This window comes from Mustela nivalis (assembly GCF_964662115.1).
Source record: "Mustela nivalis genome assembly, chromosome: 13".
Lineage (NCBI taxonomy): Eukaryota > Metazoa > Chordata > Mammalia > Carnivora > Mustelidae > Mustela > Mustela nivalis.
In genome coordinates this window covers 20,364,200-20,388,910 of record NC_139032.1, presented here as the reverse complement: position 1 = coordinate 20,388,910, position 24,711 = coordinate 20,364,200, and the positions used below count along the sequence as shown (strand labels likewise).

General features: G+C 49.0%; 1 protein-coding gene across 14 annotated transcripts in view; it reads right to left on the bottom strand.

Moving 5' to 3' along the window:
* LOC309845973 (uncharacterized protein) overlaps positions 1–24,711 on the bottom strand; it is a 231,324-nt gene that overhangs the window by 190,968 nt on the left and 15,645 nt on the right. For 11 of the 14 annotated variants that reach the window (XR_014301637.1, XR_014301638.1, XR_014301639.1 and 8 more), the window contains exons 4-5: positions 13,523–13,655; positions 12,929–13,083 (exon numbers count right to left, since the gene is read on the bottom strand). The gene's annotated coding sequence lies outside the window, so the exon portion shown is untranslated. Of the gene's footprint in view, positions 1–224; positions 450–12,186; positions 12,286–12,928; positions 13,084–13,522; positions 13,656–13,892; positions 14,600–24,711 lie in introns of those variants that run through there. The other 3 variants (XR_014301649.1, XR_014301647.1, XR_014301650.1) reach the window with 3 other exon arrangements.

Genomic DNA, 24,711 nt, shown 5'->3' with positions numbered 1-24,711 from the left:
AGACTTCATATTGGGCAGTGGCTGTGCTCACTGTGAGTACAGCAGCACCGTTCTCAGTACCCTAAGAGCTACAAAAAATAAAAGTAAAAATTTAAAAAACGCTCACACACCCTCCGGAGTAAGAGCTCTGGCATCACTCGGGCTGGGCTGGGTTCGAATGCCGAATAAGGCACTACCGTCTGTGTGACCCCTGCCAAATTCCCAAAAAGAAAGAGCGAGCTTACCTGCCGGAAAGGGAGGCCACGGAATACAGACAGCATCTAGTCAGGTCAGGGTTAGGAGTCTGGCTCAGAAACCACCTCTGCGGCTTGCCAGGTGACTCTGGTGGCCTGGCTCCAGGCCTCACAGGGAAGCAGGGAGGTAGCCTCGAGCAGCAGGCCACCCCTCGCAGCGCTAGGGGGCTCCCGTGCTCGCTTGCTTGGCGGGCTCAGGGGAGGGCTGGCAACTCACGGCGGGGGCGGGGGCGGGGGCAGAGGACCGCAGCAGTCCCACAGAGCTCCCCACCATATGGCTGCCCGGAGGCGGCCATATTGGGTCCAAACAACTCAGCCACGTCAGAAGGAAGTCCCAGGCCCTGGAGGCTGGTGGGCGGGGCCTTCCAGGCCCTGGAGGCTGGTGGGCGGGGCTCTGAGGCCTCATCCTTTGCCCTCTGGCATACGCACTTGCCAACATTGGGCCTGCTCCTCCCTTCTCTGTGACGTGCTCCAGGCATATATCACAAGCACCGGGCTGGGTTGCTCAGTGCCTGCTAGACCTCGAGAAGAGTTAGGACCTCCGGAGGCGCTCTCCGAGTTTCATACTCTTGTCTCGCGATCGTTTGGCACACTGCAAGCGCTACATGGGCAATCTGCTTAGTAAGTTTCGTCCCCCGCCCCGCCGCCGTCCCCTGCCAGGCCGATGTCGCCCGCTGGTCTCTCCTGCCTGCTCAGCCTCCCATCCTGTCCGGCACCACCCAGCTGCTCCGGCTGCTCCGGCTGCTCCCACACCTTCCCACTGCCCTGGGCACAGGCCATTCCACCGGGATCTTAGGCCTTTACCAGCTAGCTTTCATGTGGAGCCAAGGAGACGGTATCCGCTCCCTCAGGCCGTGTGTTCCCCTGTGGGCCTCCTCCCCTCGGTGAACTGGAGGGACCCTCCGAAAACACCTGTACGGTCCGCTTGTACCTCCATCATGTTCAGACCCTCGAGAACCGTGAGGATCCCTCCACCCCGGCAGAAATTCACTGTCCTGCCTTCCCAACCCCAGCAGACAGTCGAGGCTGTGAAGCCGAAACCATCCAGTTACCTCCCGGCGTCCTGCCCAAAGGCGGTGGGGGAGAAGGTCCAAGAAGTGCCCAGAGAAGGGAAGGATGATTTGGGAGACACCAGAGGGCCGGATGATGGGAACAGGGCCCCCCACAGCAGTGGGGATATACTGTGGACATCCAGGCCCCTGGAGACCGGTGGACTGCTCAGTTCTCACCAAGGCAGCCCTGCACCTGGGGACCCATCTCCCAGTCCCTCAGGAGACAGCTTGGGGGCAAACACTCAGACACCTCGGGTGAGCTCCCCCTCGCCCCCAGCAGAAAGACCTGCTGTCACTTCAGAGGGCCCAGCTGGTGACGTTGCTCCTCTTCGGAAGCCTGCTCCAGAGGTAGCAGTGCTCTCCCACCCAACCCCAGGCTGCCCCTTGCTGCAGGAGACATCAACACAGAAAGTGGTGGCTGAAAACCATCGGCCTAGCCAGAGCACACCAGACCTCTTGAGGAAGGTCACAGAGGCGCATAAGCCTCGAGGCAAGCCATCCGAGCACCCCTTGCCACCAGTATCTGCCACCAGTAGGCCCTCCAAAAGGAAAATACCCATGCCACTTTCTGTGCCTCTGCCATCAGCAATGCCATTCCAGTGGGGCAGAGGAGAGTTGCCCCCACCTCCCAAGCTTCCTTGCATAGCTTTGGGCAGAAAGCTGGGCATTCTGGACAATACCGAGGGGCAGGGGAAGAAGACCTTGGAGGGCGGAGCAGAGATCCTGGCAGACGACGGGGCCACTCAACCTGCCCCTTCCTCCCCCCTACTTGCCTCAAAGACTACAGACTCCCTGCCCCCGGCCATTCACACATCACAGGTCCCTGGTCCTACCACCGACTTGGCTGACCAATCTGCCAGGCCCCCAATCCCATCTGTCCCTCCACCCTCCCCAACAGAGACTACTGATCAGGGAACAGCCTCTGGAGCTCCAAACTCTCCCACTCTGGCTGTTCCTACTGGCTCTCCTCCCCCTGGAGAAATTCCACTTCAGAAGGAACACCCTCTTCAACCACTCATCGGTACAGCACCTACTTCCGACCCCCCGGCTCCTCCTTGTAACACCTCAACCGTCTCATCACAGCTGCCCTCCTGCAAAGGAGAATCCCCAACTCCTATGTGTGTCGATCCCTCAACCGTCTCATCACAGCTGCCCTCCTGCAAAGGAGAATCCCCAACTCCTATGTGTGTCGATCCCTCAACCGTCTCATCACAGCTGCCCTCCTGCAAAGGAGAATCCCCAACTCCTATGTGTGTCGATCCCCCCCCTCTTTTCCCACCCACCCCTCTTCCAGTCCCTTCCCCAAAGAGTCCTGGTATTTTTGTGGCGGCATCAGCCACAAAGGCATCAGCCAACTGGACATCTGGCCATACTTCCAACGCTGATGTCACTGACATGGACACGACTCCTGCTCCTCAAGCTATCACGTTCAGATCTCCCCGGGGCCCCGGGGTGAGCTCTCCTTCATTATCCCAGGGCCGTTGCAACAGGACGCTGAAGCGCCCTGGAAGCACTCTGGCCTCTACCATCCCATTGAAATTGATGGCCACCTGCCCCAACATCGCCCCTCAGCCCACACAGGGGACACGTGCTGGGCAACAGCAGACAGCGGTTCTTCCCAGTGCTGGCATTCCCACTGGCTTTCTGGCGAATTATGGAACCACCAACGTTCCAGTAGGCAGCACCTCTGCAAACTACAGCTCTACGCCTGAGCCCATGGATACCTCACCTCCCTCACAGGCCATGGTCTTTCGTTCACTGCCAAAGTCCCAGGCAAACCACTTAGCATTCCACAACACACCACCCAGTAGCAGCCACACCACCAGCTTACCTGGCAAGGCAGCCATGACACGCATAGCAATTCCTATCCACTATGCCCCACGAATCCTCCCTCGGCCCGGATCTGGGAACCCAAAACGGCACTAGCCTGGCCGTTCCTACCCGCTGGGAAAGCCAGTAGGCCCAACACAAGCCACAGGCCCAACTGCCTCTCTAGTCCCACCATCCAGAGATGGCAGGAAGCAAGCAGGCCTCTGCATTTGGCACCACTGTCAAAAAACGAAGGCCTTAGGTTCCAAGGCAGGTCTTCTCCCCGGTGCCATATCAACCACTAGTGGCCGTGCAGTTGCCGCTGGGATACACAGTGCCAGGCTCGCACTAGTGGCCATGCAGTTGCCGCTGGGATACACAGTGCCAGGCTCAGCGGCTCCCTGCTCACACTTGCCCCTCTAGGCCCCCACATGTCAACAGCACCTGCAGCCCCCGTGGGCGGTGGGAGCTTTGGGTCTGGTGTGCCTATGCCAGGCCCCGCTCGCTCACAGGTACCCGGAACATCCCAACTTGGGGCAGGGCTGCAGGGGGCACCCAGCACCACTTCCGCTCCTCCTGTTGGTCAGACAACAACGGCCCTCTCTCAGAACATTCTGGGTGCTGCCGGAGGACAGGCAAGTACTGTCACCTTAAACCCGGTTACCTGGGTCCAAGCAGTCCAAAATGTGGGAGGGGCGGTAGTGGGACACCACAGTACAGTTTCCACTGCTGGAGGTGCTGGTGGGCCCAGTACCCTTCAGCGTGCCCAAGGAACACCTAGACCAAGGAAATCGTCTCCACGTGGAACACCAACGACCAAGGGCAAGCGAAACACGTCTACTTCCAACTTGTGCTTGGAGTCAAACACCAAAAGCCAACCCGCCCAAAGCAGGGGTGGTCCGATTACGGGACACGACAACACGGCTCCCAACGTCAGAGGCTGCAGTGTGCGCATTACCCGCAAAGGCGTCCACCGTTCAACGAAACAACGAAAGCCAGGGGTAAGGACTACCACCTCACAAAAGAGGAATTCGACATCGAGCGAAGTGCATGCTTCGCCAGGAAATCCGAGCCCTAGGGGCCGACCTGCCGAAAGTACGGGCAGCGCACCTGACCGAAAGGACAACGGTTGCCCCACTATCGCAGCCTCTGGTGTGCCCACGACACAGAAGTGCTCACACAGAAGGGGCTCGCCTGGCCACACGACCGCTCTTGTAACTCCAGCTTGTAACACCACCACTCGGTGCTTCAACCCACCACTACCTGTTCCCTCCTTCCGCCAAGCACCTGTGGCGCACCTGCCCAGACTGGTCAAGCTGCCCTTCCTGCATTCCATCAGGATAACTCGGCCCCACCTGATGCAAACTCTATAGACCACATCGTAGCCATGATGGCGGCCCTTTCTATCAGCAAGCGCCCTCAGAAGACTTGCAGACTACCTGGCACTGACACAGGTGGTGCTAGGGGAATCAGCACCACATCTTCTGTGACCAGGAACGCCAAGGGTCCCCCATCCACACAGACCACACGGAGCGCCCCCAACCACAGCACTGATGGTGCAATGGGGGGTAGCGCCAAGACCTTTTAGAAACATACCCTCCGAACACGTAGGCCTGCCCCTAGTCAGAGTCCTCCTCTGACTTTGGAGAAACCAGCAATGTGTTCCGAGGGTCCTGGCCTACTGTTCCTGTGCCCTGGACATAGCTGAGTCACCGTCATAAACTGCCCAGGGCTTCCTAGGAAACTACCAAGGTCCTTTCTTTTGGGAAGGGACATACCAAGTTCCTACCAAGTTCCTGCACATTGTTATGTGACAGTAAATGGACTTTGCTGTGCTGTACGGGGACTCAGCCCCTTCAACTGAAACTGAACCTGTTTTCAGTAGTCAGAAGGAAACACCCTTTGCGGGTGTACATTTTGCAAGGTGAGGGGCACCTGAGCCCAGTTAAGAAGTACACCAGATTCGAGAAGTTCCAGATACAGTTCCAGAATAGAAGAAAGCAGCATGTATCCTCAACGGTGCCCCCCAGCGCACCCCGCTGCCCCCCCCCCCCCGGTTGGCGTTAACTTGGCTGACCAAAGCTCTGAGCCAGTTTTGCCTCCTCCTGCAACCGGCAGGATGCTGTCTGCTGTCTGCAAAAGTTCCTTGCCCCATGCCTACCTGACTCAATGGACCCTTACCTTTCCCAAACTGAACATATACTTCTCTAGCTATAAAACATATATACTTCTCTAGCTATAAAACTTTGTTCCTGTTAACCTGCCTTTGCTCATGTGCCTTTTTGTCTCAACAGTGGAGAAAGAATTAACCTATGTGAGTGGTGATGGGTTCAGCCAGAATTAAGTCTGTACAATTTTCTGTGTAGCAGGGGCTGGGATGTGGAAGTAGCCAGGCTGCTAGTGCTGACTCCTGAGATCTGCATTTTGACTGGAAGGGGTGACAATCCAGGAGGACATACGGTTCAGAGGCGGGAGGGATGAGGTGACTGCCCTCCCCTCTTCCCTCTGTGTTTCGCTCTCCTCTCCCCCCACTCTGACCTCATTAGCGGCGGGATAACCCCCGATGTGTCAAAGGAAGCCACTCGACGATTTTAGTTTCTAAACATGTTGAAATGCTTTCTTATGTGCCTTCTTACTTAATTTAGACTTAGTCCCGTCAACCAATATGTTCCCTCTTCACCCAGAGAGGACAGTCTGAACCTAGAGGAACAAAGGGAGTAGAAGCCCGTGCTTGCTCTGTGGCCTGGCTCTGGCCATTTTCACTGCCTCCTGCTATGAACTCTTAGACTGTAGAAGGCCACCTCTTAGAGAACATTTCTTTGTCATACCTCTTTGACAAATCCCGACTCAACGGGTCCACACGGTAAATGGAGTCACTTGAGCCTCTGGCAAGCCATATATGTCAATACTGGCAAGACCTATAAAACTTCTCCTAACAATCGAGTCTTTGTCTCAAACAAGCCTACTCTGGAAAGCCATCCTGCGAAGTAAGCTAAGGTGGGCAACTGCCCGAGACTTCCCTGACCTGTACACTTCCGGGCACCCTGAAGTCCAGTGCATGTAAACATCTCCTTTGTTCCTTCCTGATTCTCCTCTAGTCAGATGCTCAGCCACCTGCCACTCCCCGAGGTCCCCTTGCTTTGAGCCAGACCTTTGTGTAAGTGACTACAGAAACCACCACTCTCCACGCAGTCATCAGCCAAAATCAAAGTATCTTTTGTCAGCTTGAGCAGGTTGAATAATAGCCCCTGAAACACGGCCCCCCAGGTCCATATCCTTGCCCTTATAATCTATGATTTTCAGTACATTTGGAAAAAGGTCTTTGTCGATATAATTAAGTTAGAGTTTGGAGGTGGCGGGATCCCTCAATAAAATAAATCCCAAGAACCCTCACACATGGAGGACAGGGGGAGATTTGAGGCAGAAAAAAGGGAAGATGTGGGCACATAGAGGAGAAGGTGATGTATAGACAAAGTCAGAGACTGAGTGATGGGCTCATAAGCCGAGGAAGAGAGCAACCCTTAGAAGCTGAAAGAGGCACAGAGTGGATTCTGCCCTCGAACATCTATAAAGCTCTACCGACACCTTGATTTCAGACTTTTGGCCTCCAGAACCATGAGAGAGGAACCTTCTGTTGTTCAAGCCACCACGTCTGTGGCCATTTTCATGACAGCCACAGGGAACTAACACAGCTGCCATTAAACCTTTCCCAGGGCTTCGTGGTTTACTGCACAACACTGTCTGGCCTAACCTCCATGTGTTCAAACTGTTTCAAAGGTCACAATGTCCTACCACCTAAGAAAGACCACAGCACAAAGCCATCTTCTCTGGCAGTACCAAGACAGTCCCCACATAGACATTTTACTTGGCAGACTTTGGCTCCTTTTTATTTCTCAGTGTTCCCATGTAATGCACTAAATGTTAACATCTTTCAAATATCCTAATAAAGTACAAAAACCTTACTACATCTAGGTCTGGAGTAGGGTAGGAAGTAAAAAAGGAAAGATAGAGACTGAAATATGTTTTTACTTTTATTGATAAGCCAGGTTTGAGAAGCCCAGTGTGAATGAAAGCTTAATGGCCCCAGAATTGGGCAGATTACCAACTAGTAATACTCGGGATGTGAGAAACAGAAGATACCCACTCGCATTCTCGAGGAAGAGAACAGAATTAGTCAAGGCGAGCATGACCGGTTAATTCTTCCTAAACTTTCTATGGACACCATTTGCTCACCTTAGGGGCAGAGTAAATAAAGAAGCAGAGCTGAAATGAGCTAAGGAGCGCTCTCTTGACATGACTAAAGGATCAGGAGTGGCGAAGGAACATTTGGTACTCCCTACTCCCACCCCAGCATTTAAAAACAAAACAAAACACACATTTACAATGCAAAACATATCAAACGACTTTAACCCTGATTTACTCTTCCTACAATAAATAGCCAATCAAGAGCCTTGGGCAAAAACATCCTGATTAGGGCGCCTGGGTGGCTCAGTGGGTTAAGCCACTGACTTTGGCTTAGGTCATGATCTCAGGGTCCTGGAATCGAGTCCCCCATGGGGCTCTCTGTTCAGCAGGGAGCCTGCTTTCCTCTCTGTCTCTCTCTCTCTGCCTGGCTCTCCGTCTACTCGTGGTTTCTCTCTGTAAAATAAATAAATAATCTTTAAAAACAAACAAACAAAAATCCAAATTAGCTGCTGATAAAATTCTTTGCGAGCAGATCCCTCTACATGGCTCAGAGGGCGAATATAGACCTGTCTTGCTTCAGGACTTTCTTACCAAGAATCCCTATCATTTGTATCCTATTCTACAAATACGGCCCATGGCCTAGCTCCACCTTCATCTGCTCTTCCTGGGTTAGTCATAAAGACACGTGTAGAAATAAACAGAAGGCACAAGGTAGGAATGTATAAAATAGTGGGAAAAAACATTCAAAGTGGAGTCCAGTACCACCACCATTTACCAGAGGTGAACTTTCAAGCAGCAGCATTCACATTCCTTTTCTGGTTTATCTGTCAAGTGCTAATAAGCAGTATGTACATAACTCCTTTTCCTTTTCTGAAATCTGGGTTTTATGGCTAGCCACCAGACACCAAGTAACATGCTAAGGCAACATCGACAGATCAAAAATGTCAGTCCCTGGTCTCAAGGAACGTTGCCTAGGAGAAGACAGAGACGTGTAAAAAGCACAATTAAAATACAGTGTAGCCCACACGACTGTAGCCAACGCAACAACCAGGAAGGCCAAAGTGCCATGGTAGCCAAAAGGAGAGAGTGGTCCCAACACTAAAAGGACGGCACAATAAAAATAATATGCAAATTGAGTTTTGAAAAATGCAGTGGCTTTTTCCAGGTGCACAACAGGGAGAAAGGACTGCTTGGTGGAAGGAAAAGGACAATCCAATATGGGAAACTACTCACATAACCCAGGAAAGTCAAGTGGGGAGTAGCAGGAATAGGGATTACATAAACTGGGCATCATGACTCTCTGTAAACAGAAAGCCCCTGATTAATGACTCAACTGACAGACCATACGCCCATTTTGCAAGACTACCTTCAGAGAAACGCTGAGGACCCATTTAAGGGGGAAGAAAACAGAATTAGTAACTCCTACCAGAAAGACTAAGGACCTGATATTAACACCAGGAAACAAATGAGAAGATATTCAGAGGCAGAACCCAGTGTGTCTGACGATGAATTCAGATTTGGCGATGAGAAGTCATTAGGAAAGGACAAACAATGGTAATCTTAACATCTTCTGCCTAAAATGTTCTCCCTAAAACAACGTACAAAGAGTTTCTTACAAGTTACAAAGACAAGAATGCTAGTTCAGTGATCAAGTCTATTGGAGTTAATTGGTGATGGCTCTGCGTTCTCTCAGCCTTCTAGTTCCATGGTCTTTTCTCAAGGATTAAATGATCTGAGGATCTGGCTTTCAGTTTTTGTTCACAATTTGTTGGTTCTGATATCTTAGTGCTGGCAGTTGTTCAGTTATTAAGAAATGGTTCAATGTCTTGGTCTCTAGCATCCTTCCAGGCCTTCTTTTCTTGATGTTTTTTGCTTTCGTTTCAATCGCACATTTAAATTTTTCTTATTTTGGTAAAATACTTATTGTTTTATTTTTGTTTATTACGGTAAGATTCTTACTGTTTTTATTTTTAATTTTTTTTTTTTTTTCTGGCAAGAGGTCTTCTCAAGAGGTTGTGCTCTTTGAAATCCCATCAGCAATGAATAGGATTCTCTGTTGTCTCACATCCTTACCAGCAAGTAGTACTGTCAGTTTTTGGTATTTAAGCCATTTTATTAAATGGGTGGGGTATCCCACGGGTGTTTTGTTTTTCTCTAATGCACAGTGCATATCCTTTTCCAATAATTCCCCAGTGTTGAGCAATTCTTTTTTAAAGATTTTATTTATTTGACAGAGATCTCAAGTAGGCAGAGAGAGAGAGAGACAGAGAGAGAAGCAGGCTCCCTGCTGAGCACACAGCCGGATGTGGGACTCGATCCCAGGACCCCGAGATCATGACCTGAGCTGAAGACAGCAGCTTAACCTACCGAGCCACCCAGGCGCCCCTGTTGAGCAATTTATAGACGCGTATTTGTCCTTTTTATATACTATCCACTAAGATGTCGACTCCTATTGCCTTTTCATTTTAACTGATTTGGGGAGTTTAGTTTCTTATTATGAAGTTGTTGTGGTCGTTGTTTTTGTTGTTAGTTTACTACTTCTCTGAATATTCCGCATGCATATCTTTCTTTAGATATGTGTTTTGAAAACATATTCTCCTAGCCAGGTGCTTGTCTTTCCATTCTTTGAACACTGTCTTTCACAGAATGGACATTTTAAAATTTAATAAGGTCCACATCATCAATTTTCTTTTCTTTCACGAATCACGCTTTCTGTGTTGTACATAAAAACTGTGCTTCAATCACACATTTAGTCTTTTACGGTGGCAAAATACACGTAACAGAAAATTTTAAATATACACTTCAGTGGCATTAAAATGTATTCACGATGTCGTATAACCATCACCACCATCCATCGCCAGAACTTTTGTTATCATCCCAAAGTGAAACTCTATTCCCATAAGAACAACATCCCAATACCCACTCAGCGCAAGTCCTAGAAACCACCATTTGACTTCCTGCTTCCATGAATTTGCCTATTCTAAATACCTCAGCTAGGTAGAATCATATAATATTTGCCCTTTTGTGACTGACTGACTTCACTTAGCATAATGTTTTCAAGGTTCATCCATGTTGTAGCGTGTATCAGAACATCATGACTTTTTTAGGCTGAATAGCATTCCATTATACCCATATATCATACCCAGTAGGTACAGTAAATATATGTATACATTTCCTATACATTATAGGAAAATGTAAAAATACGTATTTGGTATTAGAAATCGGAGAAAACTTTTCTATTTTCAGGAAATTTGTCTAATAACAATTATCTTCTATCAGGAGCTCACTACCACTCTGAGAAGATGGGGCTAACCCCCACACTGACTCACTGAATGTCTTTCTTACATGAACCAAAGAAGGCTGAACCTACTCTCTAAAAAAGTCTTCTCTGGCATAGATCTAAGAGAGCAAAAAGAAAACCTCAAGAGGTTCAATACTTCTGTTCAGAGAAGCAACTGGAACTTTCGATGATTACCTGGCACTGACCAGACTTGCTTGACGTGAAAATAGAATTGTAAATCTCACAAGATCAGATGACCTTGGAAGAATTTCAAAACTCCCTGCCATTAATTGGAATTCCCTTAAGAACAGCCTTCCTTAAACATACTGATAATACGCTTCACAGATCGATATTCAGAAGCCCATGTTTTGGCTAAAGGAGCTTCAGGAAAACAAAACAAAACAAAACAAAAGGAGACTTGTGGTTTAGTTCTACCTACTTTGGAGCCTCTGTTTAAATCACCCACTTCCGCTGGGTGGCTCAGTGGGGTAAAGTCTCTGCCTTCGGCTCCGGTCATGATCCCAAGGTCCTAGGATCGAGCCCCACATCGGGCTGTCTGCTCAGCAGGGAGCCTGCTTCCTCCTCTCTCTCTCTGCCTGCCTCACAGCCTACGTGTGATCTCTATCTGTCAAATAAATAAATACAATCTTTAAAAAAGAAAAATGAAACCATATTTTGGGGTGCCTGGATGGCTCAGTGGGTTGGAGCCTCAGCCTTCGGCTCAGCTCATGATCCCATGGTCCTGGCATCCAGCCCAGCAGTGGGCACTCTGCTCAGTGGGCAGCCTGCTTTCTCTTCTCTCTCTCTCTCTCTCTCTCTCTCTCTCTCTGCCTACTTGTGGTCTCTGTCTCTCAAATAAATAAATAAATAAATAAATAAAATCTTTAAAAAACAAACAAAAAAAAGAAACCATACTTAATCAAAGGATAGAAACACCAAACTTAACACCAAAGCCAAGAGTCTGTGGAAGTCATCAACCACAGAAAGATTCTGAAACCTTTCTAGAAGGCAAAAAGTGAAATGTAGGCGTGGTGGACAGAATGATCAAGTCAAGACTACCCTGAGAAGGGGCTGCACAAAGCCAGTTTACTTCTGCTGAGCCTCGGTTAGAGTAAAGAGAGAGAAGAGGGGCTGAAAACAGGGAGACAAAAGTCCAGAATAAAAGTTCATGTAATGAGCTCCAAGGATCACTCAGTCGGCCCTCCGTATTACTCTGTATGAATTACAAGAGATTGTTGGTGAGCGAAATAAGGGAAAGGGAACGAGTGGCCAGCCACAGGTTATTAGCTAGAGTTCACTGTCATTACTACCAATTCCATCCAAGGTTGCCCACCCATGGCTTCATTTGCCATAACTGAAGATAACTGCTTTATAAATGGTCAAACAAGGAGTAGTCTTTCTGGCAAATTTATAAATAACTGTTATTGTTAAAATATTTTCATTCATGACTAAATCAATCACTTTAAAAAAATTTTACCTTGACAAAGTCTATCTCAACCTGTCTGCATCTGCCAAGCCATATATTATCTAAGAACAACGACTTCCCAACTAAATTATTTCATCTTACGAAGACAAGTAAGAGAATGGTCTGTATTTTGAAAAAAGCACCCTGTCCCTATTCCCATTTGACAAGAAAAATAAAGAGGTGATTTTTCTGGGATATCCTTGTCCAAATTTCCTTTTACTGTCCTGAAGTCCTAACACTCATCATGTTTAATTCTTCCTCCTTTGGGAAAAAAAAGAGATAGAAATCATATGACTGTAATTGATTGTTTTCAGATATGTCAGATGTGACCACCTTTTTCAGAGTTCCTCCAAGAAATCTTTGCCCAAAATTTCTACAAACTTGCTATTTCTGTTCAAAAAAATCAAAAAAAAAAAAAAAAAAAAAAGGAAATCAAGAAATTGTTCCCTACTGAACTCTCCTCAAATGATATCAAGGAATTATGGCTAAATGTCATAGCTGTAAATCATTTCTCCTTCTAGAGAGTTTAGAAAGGCCTTATAATATTTGTCCTTTTCTGCAAGCAGAATGTGCGTCTGAGTGCGACCTCCTGTGTCCCACCAACCTCAAAGTTTCGTAAGGACGGATGTCCACATTTGCTCCACCAACAGAGCTCTAAAACTAATTCTGTAGCATATGAATCATGTCCACAGCTATTTCAAATACAAGAATTAAAAATATATACAAAACTTTAAAATGTATACACATTGTTTTTAACTGATCAGTATGATTTTTGGTTCTGAAACTTTTGCATGTCATATTCGTAATGTGCAACATCAGCCCCATGAGAGAGAAACACTTCAGTGAAGTAAGTTGAAGGGCTGCCTGGGTGGCTCAGCCAGTTAGGCGTCTACCTTCAGCTCACGTCATAATCCCCAGGTCCTGGGATGGAGCCCCGCCATGGGCTCTCTGCTCAGTGCAAGGCTGCTTCTCCCCCTGCCTGCTGCTCCCCCTGCTTGTGCGTGCTCGCTCGCTCGCTCTTCTCTCTCTCTCTCTCTCTGACATGTAAATAAATAAAATCTGAAAAAGAAAATGAAGTAAGCCAAAGAAAAGAGACTCAAACTAGGTAGAGCCATGCGTAAGGTAAGATTGTTTTGAAATCTTTCTCAGCATGCGGAAGCTTCCAGCTCCTAGACAGGAATACACGTTCCCCTTGCCACACTCCCAAGAGTAGGTCTCCCCTCTTGTGCATAAGAACGTCTAGAATTACATGTATGTGCCAACGATGTCGAGGGAACCTGGCTGGCATACTCACAATGAGCAAACTGTATTGATCTGACTTTAGTCCATTACACTGCTCCACTATTAAGTTGAATAAATGATGGATTTGCTTTCTAGACATGAACCAGCTTCTCATCTATATGGAATCATCCACCGGTGCATTCCTTTCAGGTGGATAACAATTTATCTAGACTATAATCTTTATATATTTACATAGCATCTTCAAGTGCCATCTTACCTATCTGGATCCTTCAAAGTAGACCAAAGAGCAAACCGGGTCTGCAAGGCTGAATTACGACTGTGGGATGGTACAAGGCTGGCAACTGATGGTCCGTGACTCCCGTCTTCTGAGATCAGAATCCAGTGTGGTCCTTGAACAAAAGAAGACTTCATATTGGGCAGTGGCTGTGCTCACTGTGAGTACAGCAGCACCGTTCTCAGTACCCTAAGAGCTACAAAAAATAAAAGTAAAAATTTAAAAAACGCTCACACACCCTCCGGAGTAAGAGCTCTGGCATCACTCGGGCTGGGCTGGGTTCGAATGCCGAATAAGGCACTACCGTCTGTGTGACCCCTGCCAAATTCCCAAAAAGAAAGAGCGAGCTTACCTGCCGGAAAGGGAGGCCACGGAATACAGACAGCATCTAGTCAGGTCAGGGTTAGGAGTCTGGCTCAGAAACCACCTCTGCGGCTTGCCAGGTGACTCTGGTGGCCTGGCTCCAGGCCTCACAGGGAAGCAGGGAGGTAGCCTCGAGCAGCAGGCCACCCCTCGCAGCGCTAGGGGGCTCCCGTGCTCGCTTGCTTGGCGGGCTCAGGGGAGGGCTGGCAACTCACGGCGGGGGCGGGGGCGGGGGCAGAGGACCGCAGCAGTCCCACAGAGCTCCCCACAATATGGCTGCCCGGAGGCGGCCATATTGGGTCCAAACAACTCAGCCACGTCAGAAGGAAGTCCCAGGCCCTGGAGGCTGGTGGGCGGGGCCTTCCAGGCCCTGGAGGCTGGTGGGCGGGGCTCTGAGGCCTCATCCTTTGCCCTCTGGCATACGCACTTGCCAACATTGGGCCTGCTCCTCCCTTCTCTGTGACGTGCTCCAGGCATATATCACAAGCACCGGGCTGGGTTGCTCAGTGCCTGCTAGACCTCGAGAAGAGTTAGGACCTCCGGAGGCGCTCTCCGAGTTTCATACTCTTGTCTCGCGATCGTTTGGCACACTGCAAGCGCTACATGGGCAATCTGCTTAGTAAGTTTCGTCCCCCGCCCCGCCGCCGTCCCCTGCCAGGCCGATGTCGCCCGCTGGTCTCTCCTGCCTGCTCAGCCTCCCATCCTGTCCGGCACCACCCAGCTGCTCCGGCTGCTCCGGCTGCTCCCACACCTTCCCACTGCCCTGGGCACAGGCCATTCCACCGGGATCTTAGGCCTTTACCAGCTAGCTTTCATGTGGAGCCAAGGAGACGGTATCCGCTCCCTCAGGCCGTGTGTTCCCCTGTGGGCCTCCTCCCCTCGGTGAACTGGAGGGACCCTCCGAAAACACCTGTACGGTCTGCTTGTACCTCCATCATGTTCAGACCCTCGAGAACCGTGAGGATCCCTCCACCCCGGCAGAAATTCACTGTCCTGCCTTCCCAACCCCAGCAGACAGTCGAGGCTGTGAAGCCGAAACCATCCAGTTACCTCCCGGCGTCCTGCCCAAAGGCGGTGGGGGAGAAGGTCCAAGAAGTGCCCAGAGAAGGGAAGGATGATTTGGGAGACACCAGAGGGCCGGATGATGGAAACAGGGCCCCCCACAGCAGTGGGGATATACTGTGGACATCCAGGCCCCTGGAGACCGGTGGACTGCTCAGTTCTCACCAAGGCAGCCCTGCACCTGGGGACCCATCTCCCAGTCCCTCAGGAGACAGCTTGGGGGCAAACACTCAGACACCTCGGGTGAGCTCCCCCTCGCCCCCAGCAGAAAGACCTGCTGTCACTTCAGAGGGCCCAGCTGGTGACGTTGCTCCTCTTCGGAAGCCTGCTCCAGAGGTAGCAGTGCTCTCCCACCCAACCCCAGGCTGCCCCTTGCTGCAGGAGACATCAACACAGAAAGTGGTGGCTGAAAACCATCGGCCTAGCCAGAGCACACCAGACCTCTTGAGGAAGGTCACAGAGGCGCATAAGCCTCGAGGCAAGCCATCCGAGCACCCCTTGCCACCAGTATCTGCCACCAGTAGGCCCTCCAAAAGGAAAATACCCATGCCACTTTCTGTGCCTCTGCCATCAGCAATGCCATTCCAGTGGGGCAGAGGAGAGTTGCCCCCACCTCCCAAGCTTCCTTGCATAGCTTTGGGCAGAAAGCTGGGCATTCTGGACAATACCGAGGGGCAGGGGAAGAAGACCTTGGAGGGCGGAGCAGAGATCCTGGCAGACGACGGGGCCACTCAACCTGCCCCTTCCTCCCCCCTACTTGCCTCAAAGACTACAGACTCCCTGCCCCCGGCCATTCACACATCACAGGTCCCTGGTCCTACCACCGACTTGGCTGACCAATCTGCCAGGCCCCCAATCCCATCTGTCCCTCCACCCTCCCCAACAGAGACTACTGATCAGGGAACAGCCTCTGGAGCTCCAAACTCTCCCACTCTGGCTGTTCCTACTGGCTCTCCTCCCCCTGGAGAAATTCCACTTCAGAAGGAACACCCTCTTCAACCACTCATCGGTACAGCACCTACTTCCGACCCCCCGGCTCCTCCTTGTAACACCTCAACCGTCTCATCACAGCTGCCCTCCTGCAAAGGAGAATCCCCAACTCCTATGTGTGTCGATCCCTCAACCGTCTCATCACAGCTGCCCTCCTGCAAAGGAGAATCCCCAACTCCTATGTGTGTCGATCCCTCAACCGTCTCATCACAGCTGCCCTCCTGCAAAGGAGAATCCCCAACTCCTATGTGTGTCGATCCCCCCCCTCTTTTCCCACCCACCCCTCTTCCAGTCCCTTCCCCAAAGAGTCCTGGTATTTTTGTGGCGGCATCAGCCACAAAGGCATCAGCCAACTGGACATCTGGCCATACTTCCAACGCTGATGTCACTGACATGGACACGACTCCTGCTCCTCAAGCTATCACGTTCAGATCTCCCCGGGGCCCCGGGGTGAGCTCTCCTTCATTATCCCAGGGCCGTTGCAACAGGACGCTGAAGCGCCCTGGAAGCACTCTGGCCTCTACCATCCCATTGAAATTGATGGCCACCTGCCCCAACATCGCCCCTCAGCCCACACAGGGGACACGTGCTGGGCAACAGCAGACAGCGGTTCTTCCCAGTGCTGGCATTCCCACTGGCTTTCTGGCGAATTCTGGAACCACCAACGTTCCAGTAGGCAGCACCTCTGCAAACTACAGCTCTACGCCTGAGCCCATGGATACCTCACCTCCCTCACAGGCCATGGTCTTTCGTTCACTGCCAAAGTCCCAGGCAAACCACTTAGCATTCCACAACACACCACCCAGTAGCAGCCACACCACCAGCTTACCTGGCAAGGCAGCCATGACACGCATAGCAATTCCTATCCACTATGCCCCACGAATCCTCCCTCGGCCCGGATCTGGGAACCCAAAACGGCACTAGCCTGGCCGTTCCTACCCGCTGGGAAAGCCAGTAGGCCCAACACAAGCCACAGGCCCAACTGCCTCTCTAGTCCCACCATCCAGAGATGGCAGGAAGCAAGCAGGCCTCTGCATTTGGCACCACTGTCAAAAAACGAAGGCCTTAGGTTCCAAGGCAGGTCTTCTCCCCGGTGCCATATCAACCACTAGTGGCCGTGCAGTTGCCGCTGGGATACACAGTGCCAGGCTCGCACTAGTGGCCGTGCAGTTGCCGCTGGGATACACAGTGCCAGGCTCAGCGGCTCCCTGCTCACACTTGCCCCTCTAGGCCCCCACATGTCAACAGCACCTGCAGCCCCCGTGGGCGGTGGGAGCTTTGGGTCTGGTGTGCCTATGCCAGGCCCCGCTCGCTCACAGGTACCCGGAACATCCCAACTTGGGGCAGGGCTGCAGGGGGCACCCAGCACCACTTCCGCTCCTCCTGTTGGTCAGACAACAACGGCCCTCTCTCAGAACATTCTGGGTGCTGCCGGAGGACAGGCAAGTACTGTCACCTTAAACCCGGTTACCTGGGTCCAAGCAGTCCAAAATGTGGGAGGGGCGGTAGTGGGACACCACAGTACAGTTTCCACTGCTGGAGGTGCTGGTGGGCCCAGTACCCTTCAGCGTGCCCAAGGAACACCTAGACCAAGGAAATCGTCTCCACGTGGAACACCAACGACCAAGGGCAAGCGAAACACGTCTACTTCCAACTTGTGCTTGGAGTCAAACACCAAAAGCCAACCCGCCCAAAGCAGGGGTGGTCCGATTACGGGACACGACAACACGGCTCCCAACGTCAGAGGCTGCAGTGTGCGCATTACCCGCAAAGGCGTCCACCGTTCAACGAAACAACGAAAGCCAGGGGTAAGGACTACCACCTCACAAAAGAGGAATTCGACATCGAGCGAAGTGCATGCTTCGCCAGGAAATCCGAGCCCTAGGGGCCGACCTGCCGAAAGTACGGGCAGCGCACCTGACCGAAAGGACAACGGTTGCCCCACTATCGCAGCCTCTGGTGTGCCCACGACACAGAAGTGCTCACACAGAAGGGGCTCGCCTGGCCACACGACCGCTCTTGTAACTCCAGCTTGTAACACCACCACTCGGTGCTTCAACCCACCACTACCTGTTCCCTCCTTCCGCCAAGCACCTGTGGCGCACCTGCCCAGACTGGTCAAGCTGCCCTTCCTGCATTCCATCAGGATAACTCGGCCCCACCTGATGCAAACTCTATAGACCACATCGTAGCCATGATGGCGGCCCTTTCTATCAGCAAGCGCCCTCAGAAGACTTGCAGACTACCTGGCACTGACACAGGTGGTGCTAGGGGAATCAGCACCACATCTTCTGTGACCAGGAACGCCAAGGGTCCCCCATCCACACAGACCACACGGAGCGCCCCCAACCACAGCACTGATGGTGCAATGGGGGGTAGCGCCAAGACCTTTTAGAAACATACCCTCCGAACACGTAGGCCTGCCCCTAGTCAGAGTCCTCCTCTGACTTTGGAGAAACCAGCAATGTGTTCCGAGGGTCCTGGCCTACTGTTCCTGTGCCCTGGACATAGCTGAGTCACCGTCATAAACTGCCCAGGGCTTCCTAGGAAACTACCAAGGTCCTTTCTTTTGGGAAGGGACATACCAAGTTCCTACCAAGTTCCTGCACATTGTTATGTGACAGTAAATGGACTTTGCTGTGCTGTACGGGGACTCAGCCCCTTCAACTGAAACTGAACCTGTTTTCAGTAGTCAGAAGGAAACACCCTTTGCGGGTGTACATTTTGCAAGGTGAGGGGCACCTGAGCCCAGTTAAGAAGTACACCAGATTCGAGAAGTTCCAGATACAGTTCCAGAATAGAAGAAAGCAGCATGTATCCTCAACGGTGCCCCCCAGCGCACCCCGCTGCCCCCCCCCCCGGTTGGCGTTAACTTGGCTGACCAAAGCTCTGAGCCAGTTTTGCCTCCTCCTGCAACCGGCAGGATGCTGTCTGCTGTCTGCAAAAGTTCCTTGCCCCATGCCTACCTGACTCAATGGACCCTTACCTTTCCCAAACTGAACATATACTTCTCTAGCTATAAAACATATATACTTCTCTAGCTATAAAACTTTGTTCCTGTTAACCTGCCTTTGCTCATGTGCCTTTTTGTCTCAACAGTGGAGAAAGAATTAACCTATGTGAGTGGTGATGGGTTCAGCCAGAATTAAGTCTGTACAATTTTCTGTGTAGCAGGGGCTGGGATGTGGAAGTAGCCAGGCTGCTAGTGCTGACTCCTGAGATCTGCATTTTGACTGGAAGGGGTGACAATCCAGGAGGACATACGGTTCAGAGGCGGGAGGGATGAGGTGACTGCCCTCCCCTCTTCCCTCTGTGTTTCGCTCTCCTCTCCCCCCACTCTGACCTCATTAGCGGCGGGATAACCCCCGATGTGTCAAAGGAAGCCACTCGACGATTTTAGTTTCTAAACATGTTGAAATGCTTTCTTATGTGCCTTCTTACTTAATTTAGACTTAGTCCCGTCAACCAATATGTTCCCTCTTCACCCAGAGAGGACAGTCTGAACCTAGAGGAACAAAGGGAGTAGAAGCCCGTGCTTGCTCTGTGGCCTGGCTCTGGCCATTTTCACTGCCTCCTGCTATGAACTCTTAGACTGTAGAAGGCCACCTCTTAGAGAACATTTCTTTGTCATACCTCTTTGACAAATCCCGACTCAACGGGTCCACACGGTAAATGGAGTCACTTGAGCCTCTGGCAAGCCATATATGTCAATACTGGCAAGACCTATAAAACTTCTCCTAACAATCGAGTCTTTGTCTCAAACAAGCCTACTCTGGAAAGCCATCCTGCGAAGTAAGCTAAGGTGGGCAACTGCCCGAGACTTCCCTGACCTGTACACTTCCGGGCACCCTGAAGTCCAGTGCATGTAAACATCTCCTTTGTTCCTTCCTGATTCTCCTCTAGTCAGATGCTCAGCCACCTGCCACTCCCCGAGGTCCCCTTGCTTTGAGCCAGACCTTTGTGTAAGTGACTACAGAAACCACCACTCTCCACGCAGTCATCAGCCAAAATCAAAGTATCTTTTGTCAGCTTGAGCAGGTTGAATAATAGCCCCTGAAACACGGCCCCCCAGGTCCATATCCTTGCCCTTATAATCTATGATTTTCAGTACATTTGGAAAAAGGTCTTTGTCGATATAATTAAGTTAGAGTTTGGAGGTGGCGGGATCCCTCAATAAAATAAATCCCAAGAACCCTCACACATGGAGGACAGGGGGAGATTTGAGGCAGAAAAAAGGGAAGATGTGGGCACATAGAGGAGAAGGTGATGTATAGACAAAGTCAGAGACTGAGTGATGGGCTCATAAGCCGAGGAAGAGAGCAACCCTTAGAAGCTGAAAGAGGCACAGAGTGGATTCTGCCCTCGAACATCTATAAAGCTCTACCGACACCTTGATTTCAGACTTTTGGCCTCCAGAACCATGAGAGAGGAACCTTCTGTTGTTCAAGCCACCACGTCTGTGGCCATTTTCATGACAGCCACAGGGAACTAACACAGCTGCCATTAAACCTTTCCCAGGGCTTCGTGGTTTACTGCACAACACTGTCTGGCCTAACCTCCATGTGTTCAAACTGTTTCAAAGGTCACAATGTCCTACCACCTAAGAAAGACCACAGCACAAAGCCATCTTCTCTGGCAGTACCAAGACAGTCCCCACATAGACATTTTACTTGGCAGACTTTGGCTCCTTTTTATTTCTCAGTGTTCCCATGTAATGCACTAAATGTTAACATCTTTCAAATATCCTAATAAAGTACAAAAACCTTACTACATCTAGGTCTGGAGTAGGGTAGGAAGTAAAAAAGGAAAGATAGAGACTGAAATATGTTTTTACTTTTATTGATAAGCCAGGTTTGAGAAGCCCAGTGTGAATGAAAGCTTAATGGCCCCAGAATTGGGCAGATTACCAACTAGTAATACTCGGGATGTGAGAAACAGAAGATACCCACTCGCATTCTCGAGGAAGAGAACAGAATTAGTCAAGGCGAGCATGACCGGTTAATTCTTCCTAAACTTTCTATGGACACCATTTGCTCACCTTAGGGGCAGAGTAAATAAAGAAGCAGAGCTGAAATGAGCTAAGGAGCGCTCTCTTGACATGACTAAAGGATCAGGAGTGGCGAAGGAACATTTGGTACTCCCTACTCCCACCCCAGCATTTAAAAACAAAACAAAACACACATTTACAATGCAAAACATATCAAACGACTTTAACCCTGATTTACTCTTCCTACAATAAATAGCCAATCAAGAGCCTTGGGCAAAAACATCCTGATTAGGGCGCCTGGGTGGCTCAGTGGGTTAAGCCACTGACTTTGGCTTAGGTCATGATCTCAGGGTCCTGGAATCGAGTCCCCCATGGGGCTCTCTGTTCAGCAGGGAGCCTGCTTTCCTCTCTGTCTCTCTCTCTCTGCCTGGCTCTCCGTCTACTCGTGGTTTCTCTCTGTAAAATAAATAAATAATCTTTAAAAACAAACAAACAAAAATCCAAATTAGCTGCTGATAAAATTCTTTGCGAGCAGATCCCTCTACATGGCTCAGAGGGCGAATATAGACCTGTCTTGCTTCAGGACTTTCTTACCAAGAATCCCTATCATTTGTATCCTATTCTACAAATACGGCCCATGGCCTAGCTCCACCTTCATCTGCTCTTCCTGGGTTAGTCATAAAGACACGTGTAGAAATAAACAGAAGGCACAAGGTAGGAATGTATAAAATAGTGGGAAAAAACATTCAAAGTGGAGTCCAGTACCACCACCATTTACCAGAGGTGAACTTTCAAGCAGCAGCATTCACATTCCTTTTCTGGTTTATCTGTCAAGTGCTAATAAGCAGTATGTACATAACTCCTTTTCCTTTTCTGAAATCTGGGTTTTATGGCTAGCCACCAGACACCAAGTAACATGCTAAGGCAACATCGACAGATCAAAAATGTCAGTCCCTGGTCTCAAGGAACGTTGCCTAGGAGAAGACAGAGACGTGTAAAAAGCACAATTAAAATACAGTGTAGCCCACACGACTGTAGCCAACGCAACAACCAGGAAGGCCAAAGTGCCATGGTAGCCAAAAGGAGAGAGTGGTCCCAACACTAAAAGGACGGCACAATAAAAATAATATGCAAATTGAGTTTTGAAAAATGCAGTGGCTTTTTCCAGGTGCACAACAGGGAGAAAGGACTGCTTGGTGGAAGGAAAAGGACAATCCAATATGGGAAACTACTCACATAACCCAGGAAAGTCAAGTGGGGAGTAGCAGGAATAGGGATTACATAAACTGGGCATCATGACTCTCTGTAAACAGAAAGCCCCTGATTAATGACTCAACTGACAGACCATACGCCCATTTTGCAAGACTACCTTCAGAGAAACGCTGAGGACCCATTTAAGGGGGAAGAAAACAGAATTAGTAACTCCTACCAGAAAGACTAAGGACCTGATATTAACACCAGGAAACAAATGAGAAGATATTCAGAGGCAGAACCCAGTGTGTCTGACGATGAATTCAGATTTGGCGATGAGAAGTCATTAGGAAAGGACAAACAATGGTAATCTTAACATCTTCTGCCTAAAATGTTCTCCCTAAAACAACGTACAAAGAGTTTCTTACAAGTTACAAAGACAAGAATGCTAGTTCAGTGATCAAGTCTATTGGAGTTAATTGGTGATGGCTCTGCGTTCTCTCAGCCTTCTAGTTCCATGGTCTTTTCTCAAGGATTAAATGATCTGAGGATCTGGCTTTCAGTTTTTGTTCACAATTTGTTGGTTCTGATATCTTAGTGCTGGCAGTTGTTCAGTTATTAAGAAATGGTTCAATGTCTTGGTCTCTAGCATCCTTCCAGGCCTTCTTTTCTTGATGTTTTTTGCTTTCGTTTCAATCGCACATTTAAATTTTTCTTATTTTGGTAAAATACTTATTGTTTTATTTTTGTTTATTACGGTAAGATTCTTACTGTTTTTATTTTTAATTTTTTTTTTTTTTTCTGGCAAGAGGTCTTCTCAAGAGGTTGTGCTCTTTGAAATCCCATCAGCAATGAATAGGATTCTCTGTTGTCTCACATCCTTACCAGCAAGTAGTACTGTCAGTTTTTGGTATTTAAGCCATTTTATTAAATGGGTGGGGTATCCCACGGGTGTTTTGTTTTTCTCTAATGCACAGTGCATATCCTTTTCCAATAATTCCCCAGTGTTGAGCAATTCTTTTTTAAAGATTTTATTTATTTGACAGAGATCTCAAGTAGGCAGAGAGAGAGAGAGACAGAGAGAGAAGCAGGCTCCCTGCTGAGCACACAGCCGGATGTGGGACTCGATCCCAGGACCCCGAGATCATGACCTGAGCTGAAGACAGCAGCTTAACCTACCGAGCCACCCAGGCGCCCCTGTTGAGCAATTTATAGACGCGTATTTGTCCTTTTTATATACTATCCACTAAGATGTCGACTCCTATTGCCTTTTCATTTTAACTGATTTGGGGAGTTTAGTTTCTTATTATGAAGTTGTTGTGGTCGTTGTTTTTGTTGTTAGTTTACTACTTCTCTGAATATTCCGCATGCATATCTTTCTTTAGATATGTGTTTTGAAAACATATTCTCCTAGCCAGGTGCTTGTCTTTCCATTCTTTGAACACTGTCTTTCACAGAATGGACATTTTAAAATTTAATAAGGTCCACATCATCAATTTTCTTTTCTTTCACGAATCACGCTTTCTGTGTTGTACATAAAAACTGTGCTTCAATCACACATTTAGTCTTTTACGGTGGCAAAATACACGTAACAGAAAATTTTAAATATACACTTCAGTGGCATTAAAATGTATTCACGATGTCGTATAACCATCACCACCATCCATCGCCAGAACTTTTGTTATCATCCCAAAGTGAAACTCTATTCCCATAAGAACAACATCCCAATACCCACTCAGCGCAAGTCCTAGAAACCACCATTTGACTTCCTGCTTCCATGAATTTGCCTATTCTAAATACCTCAGCTAGGTAGAATCATATAATATTTGCCCTTTTGTGACTGACTGACTTCACTTAGCATAATGTTTTCAAGGTTCATCCATGTTGTAGCGTGTATCAGAACATCATGACTTTTTTAGGCTGAATAGCATTCCATTATACCCATATATCATACCCAGTAGGTACAGTAAATATATGTATACATTTCCTATACATTATAGGAAAATGTAAAAATACGTATTTGGTATTAGAAATCGGAGAAAACTTTTCTATTTTCAGGAAATTTGTCTAATAACAATTATCTTCTATCAGGAGCTCACTACCACTCTGAGAAGATGGGGCTAACCCCCACACTGACTCACTGAATGTCTTTCTTACATGAACCAAAGAAGGCTGAACCTACTCTCTAAAAAAGTCTTCTCTGGCATAGATCTAAGAGAGCAAAAAGAAAACCTCAAGAGGTTCAATACTTCTGTTCAGAGAAGCAACTGGAACTTTCGATGATTACCTGGCACTGACCAGACTTGCTTGACGTGAAAATAGAATTGTAAATCTCACAAGATCAGATGACCTTGGAAGAATTTCAAAACTCCCTGCCATTAATTGGAATTCCCTTAAGAACAGCCTTCCTTAAACATACTGATAATACGCTTCACAGATCGATATTCAGAAGCCCATGTTTTGGCTAAAGGAGCTTCAGGAAAACAAAACAAAACAAAACAAAAGGAGACTTGTGGTTTAGTTCTACCTACTTTGGAGCCTCTGTTTAAATCACCCACTTCCGCTGGGTGGCTCAGTG